Below are 9,666 nucleotides of genomic sequence, written 5' to 3' on the forward strand. Positions count from 1 at the left end.
GACTAAAGGCCTTAATTCTGCAATGTATTTTTGTTTGGTTTGTGTGTTCTTTCTTTGCAGGTGTGTTTCAAGGCTTCAATAGCTAGAGGAAAGGAGTATAGTTTTGAGTATGTTTCACTGATAGTAAGGCTTCAGAAGAGGAAACTTGGCAAACGGCGTGAAGATTTAGTGAGCAGCTGAAGTCTCCTATTCATTGGGTATCAGGAAGAGGGGATGGTCAAGAATCCAGTAGCTGTCTGAGTTCTGTGGAATGAGAAGTTTAGGTGAGGTTGCAATTTCACATGATGGGCAAGAAGCTGATTGGTTCTGGAAGAGGAGGAATTGATACCTCTGATTTTCAATTAACGCGTATGCTGTTAGATGTTAAGGAAGATTTCCTTATATTTAGAGGGATCTAGAACTCTCTGCTTCCTATTCTTGCAAGCGTGAAGCTTTATGCTAAACACTTATTCCTTTTTGGAAGACTTCTACTGAAGTCTTCACTATACTGACACCTTCTCACATTTCCTAATTCCTCTAAGACTATTTTCAAACTATCCTCATTCCCTATTTAGAAATCTGAATAGTTGATTTTAGAAATTATTTCATGTTTAAGAGAGAGAGAACAGGAGTTTCTTTATTGAACACCTTTTTGTAATTATCAGTTTTTGTATTGTAATGGCTGTTATTACTTTGCATCTTAATCTATTGAGACTGAACCAATTGCGGTATTTTTGCTTGCAAGCTGTAATCTTTTATCCTTTTAATATTTTCATGACATAAATATGTATTGAATTGATTATTGACTGGAAATAAATTGACTTACCTTCAATTACAGATTCTTGGTCCTTATTGCAGGAACAAATGGGCTTCACTAAAATATGTTAATTATTGTTAACCCCCTCTGTGTCTCAATGAAAGTAAAAAAGATTCATGTGATCAGAGATCATAAAATCATGCTCCTGAACGCTCTCAAGAATGAGCCCCTGCGCTTCTATATTTCCAGGGAATCTACTGAATAGGAATTACAGGATTTAAACTTAGAGCAGCAATATTTTCTTAATCATTAGCAAAGTGTGCATTCATTGCATCATGCCACACTAATGCTCAGTGTGAGCCTGATGCACTGATCCTCTTGGATACAAAGTGATGTTAAAAAGTAGAGAAAGCTTTGCTCTGACACTCCTCACCCTAAAGAATCATTTAGGAAAGAAAAGTATGCATATGTAATTGATTTTCCAAACATCCACATTATCACAAGCTCATTATAGCACCTAGAACAAAAGGGATAAAAATCAGCCGATCTGCCATCATCCAGTTTCATTACTGGACTCCACCACTAAACATTTAAGCCAGGTCCTGCTCTCTAGAACAGAGGACTGGGCAGAAAGACATAACATCTTGTCTGATGTCCAATTTGGATTTCATTCAGGCATTGGCACAGTGGAGCAATGTTGATACCTGACATTTTAATAGGGAAGTATATCAAAGCCAGGAGAGGTGCCCTACACATAGTGTCTATGGACATCTCCTGAGCTTTTCACTCAGTAAATTACTCTGAATTGTGGACCATGATGTAAAACATGGGGGTAGAAATGGCTCTGGCCACTTTACTGAGGCTCTAACATTGAGATACATCTGTGAAGTTACAATACGGGCCTAATGAGGATTATTCCCGATTGATAAGTTTTAATCGCATCGTGTGGCAGGGCTGCATATTGGACCCTTTTTAATTTTTTATTTATATTAATGGTCTCAACAGTTATCTTTCACTTACCGGGTGAGTTGGTTAATGGACACCATAAGAGTTGCCCCTTTGATGTTATGAATTATGATGAAGCACATGCCTGAGGCAGGATTTTCTAGATCAGTTCTTAAGGACTGTATAGCCTTAGCCAACATGGCCAATATTCTTTGGCTCTCTTATGTGAAAGAGGCTTTCTCAGCATTAGAAGTTCTTGAGTTTTCCTTAAACAGTGAGTGAAAGCTATGTTTTGTGATCACTGTGTTAATTTGGTCAATGCCAATGTGCAATTCATGCAGACGACTGTTAGGTATTCCTATTTTATTACCACCAGAGGTATGGATCAGTATCTTGTTTTAATACGTAATCCGCACCACAGACTATATCTTACATGTATACATCTGGGCACTTTGAGTTTCTTTTAGCTGCCCCCCTGTAGGGTACCTGTATTTTGAATCTCCCAAATTGTCCTTGTGACAATGTATCGCCTCTAAATACCACTCACTTTCTGGTTTTCTGCACTTTATAGAGGTAGTTGCACACTTGTTTTTTTATACAGATTTTGCTTTGCTTACAGCAGTTGGGGACCCTAGAAATTTGCTATTTAGGGATCATCTACAATAGTTGTGCATTATTTGTTAGAAAAAGATATCGAGTCCTAAATCAGTGACACTTATTAGTGTAATATAATGATGATGTTTTAATTGTTTTTAACTGACATGATTTAGGGGACTGGCAATTTATTGTGATGAATTCAGATATAATCTGTCTACCTGTGTGCTTTAATGTAGATAGCTATCAATTGTCATCTCTTTGAAGAATGGTTTGCCACTCTCTTAGTGACTGAGGCACCGTCATTTTTTTAATTGGGAGAAATCACAGCAATTCAATTACAATATTCTGTAAATTACATCTAAAAAAGAAAAATAAGATCAATTTACATATATCAGTGGTCATGACCTAAAAACTCTGTGGCATATTTATGAGAGGCTTGTGTTGCCATTGTGTCACTTTTAGTGATGCAGCAGCAGCGCAAACCTCTCAACCATATCTATGAGGCCACACAAAGCCACTTTGCTTTGCTTTGAATGGCCTCAGAAATATAGGGTAAGACAAGGCAGTGCAAATCGACGTGTTGCCTTACTCTGCAGCAGAGAGGCATTCCATGGGCATTGCGGTGGGTTTTCCCATGCAACATCTATGGATTTTAATGCATCCCCAAATTTATAAGAGTCTGTAAACCTGGGGATGCACCAAAACCTTACGCTTCCCCAGGGAATGCATAACAAGAAATATGTTTATTTCTCCTCATTTTTCCTCTTTCTATGCGTGCTGAAATCTGCAGCACATATAGAAAGAGGAAAAAGCTTCACAGGACTGTTCTTGTGCAGGAAGGTGCTCTTTCCGGCACAAAAACAATCCTGCACACAAATCAGACACCCTTGCACCATGGTACAAGGAAGCCTGCATTGGTGGGAGGCAGACAAAATGGCACCAGTGCAGGTGAAAGGACAGGATGCCCTACATCACCATTCCCATAAATATGCCCCTCAATTTATGCATACAGATTCTGCTAATATTTAGAATTACACCATCCCATACTAAATTAACTTACCATTATACTCTCAAATTGACAAAGTTCAAAACAATCGGTGCTTTTATACAAAATGTTCCTAGAGAATCAGAAAATTCTTAAGTGTACCCTTACTTAACGCATACCGTCTTTGGAGTACTTTCATTTTCAACATTTTTATTTTCCATTGGTCAAACGGCGGCATTGACATTGCTGTCCAATTTTGAAATATTATGGGCCTTGATATACAAGCATTGCTATAAATATTTTTCTCGATGAATTGAACTTTATCCTTGACATGACGAAAAGCTCAGTAAAATTAGCTGTGGCCCACCTGGCAAATCCATATCTATATCTATGGCCTGACAAAATTGCAGTATTGCTTTCCAATAGTGCGTTAATTTAAGGCAACACCGTATCTTATGTGTGTATTTACCCTCCCCTTGTATTGAGCCTCTGAAGCAATCTACTAGAATTTGTAAGTTAATTTTGTTAAAAAAGCGAATATGCTATACGATAACTATTTGGTGTAAAATTAGAGTCTGGTCAAGTTTATTTCTTTAGGAAGAGAGATGATTTAATGTTTTTTGAACTCTATTAACATTTAACTCATAAAATCATTATCCACTGCACTACGGCCCAGATGTGTATTAAAAAAATGGGAAGAACACTGTGCGAAATTCGAAAAGTAAAATTCTTTTACATTCAGGAGGGCGAGTCCCCCCAATTAACTGATTTTTCAGTATGTCCAATGATGAACTTTATCCAACCAAATAAAAGCAGAAACCAGTCCATATTTTTTTCTAGAACATTTTATATGCAAAAACGGGGCAGCGTTGCATATAAAAAATAAATAACGGCATAACCGACATTCAAATTAGTGCTATTCTGCCCATAATTGAGTATGGTTCCATTTTATAAATAAGAACTTCACTTTGTCTAACAATGGTATATATTTAATTCATAAAGATCACACATATTTGCAGTTGTATATGTTCCTAAATATCTCTTTGGTCTCTGATTTACAAGTGAACTCAATTCTAAAAGTAAAATGTCTGTCGTGCAATTACATAACAAAATCTCCGTCTTCGACTTATTTACCTTGTATCCTCCCATCTCCTGAGATTGATAAAAGAATTTTAAAATCCTTTATTGACCCTGTAAATTGGTCTTTAAAAAGTACATCATCCACGTACAACTTGGTTTTAGATATCTTATCAACAGGGGCCTTGTTTGCTATATCATTTCTTATAGCAATAGCAAGAGGTTCAATTAATATTGCAAATTAAATCGTGGATGGTAGACCAACCTGTCTTGTCCCCACCTTTACCTCGCATATAGCAAATTCAGTAAAATTCACAATCAGATGAGTATGTGTACCTTTGTACACCTTGCATGTTACTTTCTTAAGCTCGGATAGAAATCGAAAACTTTTCAAATATTGAAGACATTTTCACAATTTACATTTTAACAAATTAAAATTAGAAGGAGAAACCGGAGTCTCAGAAACCAAGACAGAAGGCTTTGCAAGTCCAGAGATGATATGGGATGCTTTCAATACCACCATCAGAGGAAATATAATCACTAGGGATATTGTAAAAAAGAACAACTGCAGACATATAAAGAAAGATCTGGAGCTTCAATTAAAAAAGGCACATGATGCCTATCTGCAGCATAAGATGGTTATCAGAATCTTAGGCAAGCAAAGCAGCAGATGCTTGTAGGAAAGTACCATCTTGCCTGGCATGTTACCCCCATTTTCACTGTATGTATGTTTGTTTCTGCCTAAGTATCACTGGGATCCTGCTAGCCAGGACCCCAGTGCTCATAAAGTATGCCCTGTATGTGTTCCCTGTGTGGTGCCTAACTGTATCACTGAGGCTCTAATAACCAGAACCTGAGTGTTTATGCTCTCTCTGCTTTTAAAATTGTCACTGCAGGCTAGTGACTAATTTTACCAATTCTCATTGGCACACTGGAACACCCTTATAATTCCCTTGTATATGGTACCTATGTACCCAGGGTATTGGGGTTCCAGGAGATCCCTATGAGCTGCAGCATTTCTTTTGCCACTTATAGGGAGCTCAGACAATTCTTACACAGGACTGCCACTGCAGCGTGAGTGAAATAACATCCACGCTATTTCACAGCCATTTTACACTGCACATAAGTAACTTATAAGTCACCTATATGTCTAACCCTCACTTGGTGAAGGTTAGGTGTAAAGTTACTTAGTGTGTGGGCACCCTGGCGCTAGCCAAGGTGCCCCCACATTGTTCAGGGCAAATTCCCCGGACTTTGAGAGTGCGGGGACACCATTACACACGTGCACTGCATATAGGTCACTACCTATATGTAGCCTCACAATGGTAACTCCGAACATGGCCATGTAACATGTCTAGGATCATGGAATTGTCACCCCAATACCATTCTGGTATTGGGAGGAAAATTCCATGCATCCCCGGGTCTCCAGCACAGAGCCCGGGTACTGCAAAACTAACTTTCCGGGGTCTCCACTGCAGCTACTGCTGCTGCCAACCCCTCAGACAGGTTTCTGCCCCCCTGGGTCCTGGGCAGCCTCATCTCAGGAAGGCAGAACAAAGGATTTTCTCTGAGAGAGGGTGTTACACCCTCTCCCTTTGGAAATAGGTGTGAAGGGCCTGGGAGGAGTAGCCTCTCCTGGCCTCTGGAAATGCTTTGAAGGGCACAGATGGTGCCCTCTCTGCATAAGCCAGTCTACACCGGTTCAGGGATCCCCCAGCCCTGCTCTGGCACGAAACTGGACAAAGGAAAGGGGAGTGACCACTCCCCTTACCAGCACCTCCCAGGGGAGGTGCCCAGAGCTCCTCAAGTGTGTCCCAGACCTCTGCTATCCTGGATGCAGAGGTGTGAGGGCACAATGGACAGCCCTGAGTGGCCAGTGCCAGCAGGTGACATCAAAGACCCCTCCTGATAGGTGCTTACCTTTCTCAGTAGCCAATCCTTCTCTGTGGGCTATTTAGGGTCTTTCCTGTGGGTATCTCACCAGATAACAAATGCAAGAGCTCACCAGAGTTCCTCTGCACTTCCCTCTTTGACTTCTGCAAAGGATCGACCGCTGACTGCTTCAGGACGCCTGCATAACCACAACAAAGTAGCAAGAAGACTAGCAGCAACATTGTAGCGCCTCATCCTGCCGGCTTTCTCGACTGTTTCCTGGTGGTGCATGCTCTGAGGGCTGTCTGCCTTCACCCTGCACTGGAAGCCAAGAAGAAACCTCTCGTGGGTTGACGGAATCTTCCCCCTGCCAACGCAGGCACCAAACCTCTGTATCACCGGTCCCCTGGGTCCCCTCTCATCCTGACGAGCCTGGCCCCTGGAACACAGGAGCTGGGTCCAAGTGTCTTCGACAGTCCAGTGGCCCTTCTGTCCAAATTTGGTGGAGGTAAGTCCTTGCCTCCCCATGCCAGACAGTAATCCTGTGTACTGCGTGAACAGCAGCTGCTCGGGCTTCTGTGCACTTTTGCAAGACTTCCTTCATGCACAGCCTAGCCCAGGTCCTCAGCACTCCGTTGTGCATTGCCCAACTCGCTGAGTTGGACACCGACGTTGTAGGACCCTCCTTTGTGACTCTGAGTTGACTGCTGTCCTCAGATCTTCTAAGTGCCTGTTCAGGTGTTTCTGTGGGTGCTGCCTGATTCTCTGTGTTGCTCACCACCCCCTCTGTCTCCTCCTCCAAGGGGCGACCTCGTGGTCCTTCCTGGGCCCTAGCAGCACCCAAAATCCTCAACCGTGGCTCTTGCAGCTAGCAAGGCTTGTTTGCGGTATTTCTGCGTGGAAACAACTCTGCATCCTCCATCACGCCGTGCGAAATCTTTTGACCAAAGGAGAAGTTCTGGGCACCTACTGTTGTTGCAGAATCTTTGGCTTCTTCCACCCAGAGGCAGCGCTTTTGCACTTTCATTCGGGGTTTAGTGGGCTCCTGCGACCCTGGACACTTGCGTGACTCTTGGACTTGGTCCCCTTCCTTTACAGGTCCTCAGGTCCAGGAATGCATCTTCAGTTTTTTGCAGTCAATTGTTGTCCTTGCATAATCCCCTATCTCGACTTTACTGTCTTTCTGGGGTAGTAGGGTAACTTTACTCCTTCTTTTCAGGGTCTTGGGGTGGGGTATCTTGGACACCCTTAGTGTTTCCTTACACTCTCAGCGACCCTCTACACACTACTCTAGGCATGGGGTCAATTTGTGGTTCGCATTCTACTTTTGGAGTATATGGTTTGTGTTGCCCCTAGGCCTATTTCTTCCTATTGCATTCTATTGTGTTGTACATTGTTTGCACTATTTTTCCAACTGTTACTTACTTGATTTTGGTTTGTGTGCATATAATTTGTGTATATTACTTACTTCCTAAGGGAGTATATCCTCTGAGATACTTTTGGCATATTGTCACTAAAATAAAGTACCTTTATTTTTAGTAACTCTGAGTATTGTGTTTTCTTATTATATAGTGGTATAGTAGGAGCTTTGCATGTCTCCTAGTTCAGCCTAAGCTGCTCTGCTATAGCTACCTCTATCAGCCTAAGCTGCTAGAACACCTCTATTCTACTAACAAGGGATAACTGGACCTGGCACAAGGTGTAAGTACCACAAGGTACCCACTATAAGCCAGGCCAGCCTCCTACAATGCGGAGCTATTATTATGAATATATTTAATTGTCAAGTAAAGCTTATATGCAAAAAGTGTATGAAGAGAGTGAATATTCGGGCAATTTTTAACCTGGCAGGTGTGGTAGAGATCAGCTAAGAATACAATTAAGTCACTCTATGAGGCTGAAACAAAAACTCGCACCACAGATGGCCTCTAACAAGTAGTGGACATTCTCACACTGCAAGATTTTGTAGAGAGCCTCCTGTTGGACCTGGCCCTTTTACAGGGTCACTCCCCAAACTTTTTTGCCTTTTCCTCCTTATTTTTCGGACCGTTTTTGGTTGACGTTAGGACTCTGAGCACTTTATCCCTGATCTTCGGTACTAAAGTGCAGGTGCTCTCCCTTCTAAAGTTGGTATGATTGGCTTTGACCTATTTGGCATATTTAATTAACCTGTAGGTCCCATGTACAGTGGTATCTCTATACCCAGGGCCTGTAAATTAAATGCTACTAACAGGCCTGTTTCGCTGCTTCCGCCACCCACTGAAGTAGCCTTTTAAACTTGTCTCCGCCCTGCTAGTGCAGGGCCTGTGTGCTCAGTTTTCTGCCACAGGGACCTGGCATCTAAATTTACATGCCAGACCCAGAACTCTCCTTTTACTTCATGTAAGTCACACCTAAGGTAGGCCCTAGCTAGCCCTATGGGCAGGGTGCTATGTATGTAGAAGGCAGGATATGTGTCTAGAAGCGTGACCTGTTCTGGTAGTGACAAACAGCCTATTTGGTTTCTCACTTCTGTGAGTGCTACCTTCTCATAGGATTGCACTGTAAATGCCCTGCCTTATGTGTAGGGGGGAATTGTATGATTTAAGAGGGGTAGCGTAGGCATAGGAATACATAGGTCCAAAAAGTACCTGTGGTATGATGAGGTAAGGGTTGTAATAGTAGTGTGAAATGCTGCTTACTGGTGTGAGTGGATTTATTATGACTATTACAGAAATGCTACTTCTAGAAAGTGAGCATTTCTCTGTGTTTATGATTCTGGTGTTTTGCAGCTTGACTCCAATCTACATCTGGGAGAAGTGACACTTGGGCTTTGTGCATACTTTTCAGACAGCCTGTACACATGTAGGGTGGAGGCGTCACAGAGGTGCATCTGCATACTGAATAGTCTTCCTGGACTGAGAGAAGGAAGAGGCGAGGCACACCTGCATGTGTAAAGAATGTGCACTAGCCTCACACAATGAGGTTGTTAACCCCCAACTGATGTTTGGAGCCTGTGCTGGAGGAGAGAGGGGACACTCTCAGAACCAGTTGTAACTGGCTGGAACCTCCTCTCCCCTTCCTTTGTAAACACACTGCAAAACTGTACAGGGGAATTTTCCCCCTCAATTTGGAGAGACGAAGGTACATACTTGGGACATCTTCAGGACACTCAACAAATGAATGGACTCACCAGTGTAAAGAGTGTGTCGAGAGCCGTGCGGGCTCTCCCTGTTTGCGTAAGCGTGCTCTGCGTGTCCGGGAGGGGCACGGAGCACGGGGTTATAAATAAAGGAGGAACTGCGGTGACGCAGTCTCCTGAGTGTATGCAGCCAAGCACTGTCTCCGTGTCTTTATGATCACACGCATGTTTTACGAAAGTTACATTGGCGACGAGCGGGATGTTGAGGCATCACGCGCAGTAAACAGAATGACGACGTAAGGCCCCTGCTGGGAGAAACAACATACCGTGGGAGTC

The sequence above is a fragment of the Pleurodeles waltl genome, chromosome 4_2, assembly GCF_031143425.1.
Source record: "Pleurodeles waltl isolate 20211129_DDA chromosome 4_2, aPleWal1.hap1.20221129, whole genome shotgun sequence".
NCBI classification, from domain to species: domain Eukaryota; kingdom Metazoa; phylum Chordata; class Amphibia; order Caudata; family Salamandridae; genus Pleurodeles; species Pleurodeles waltl.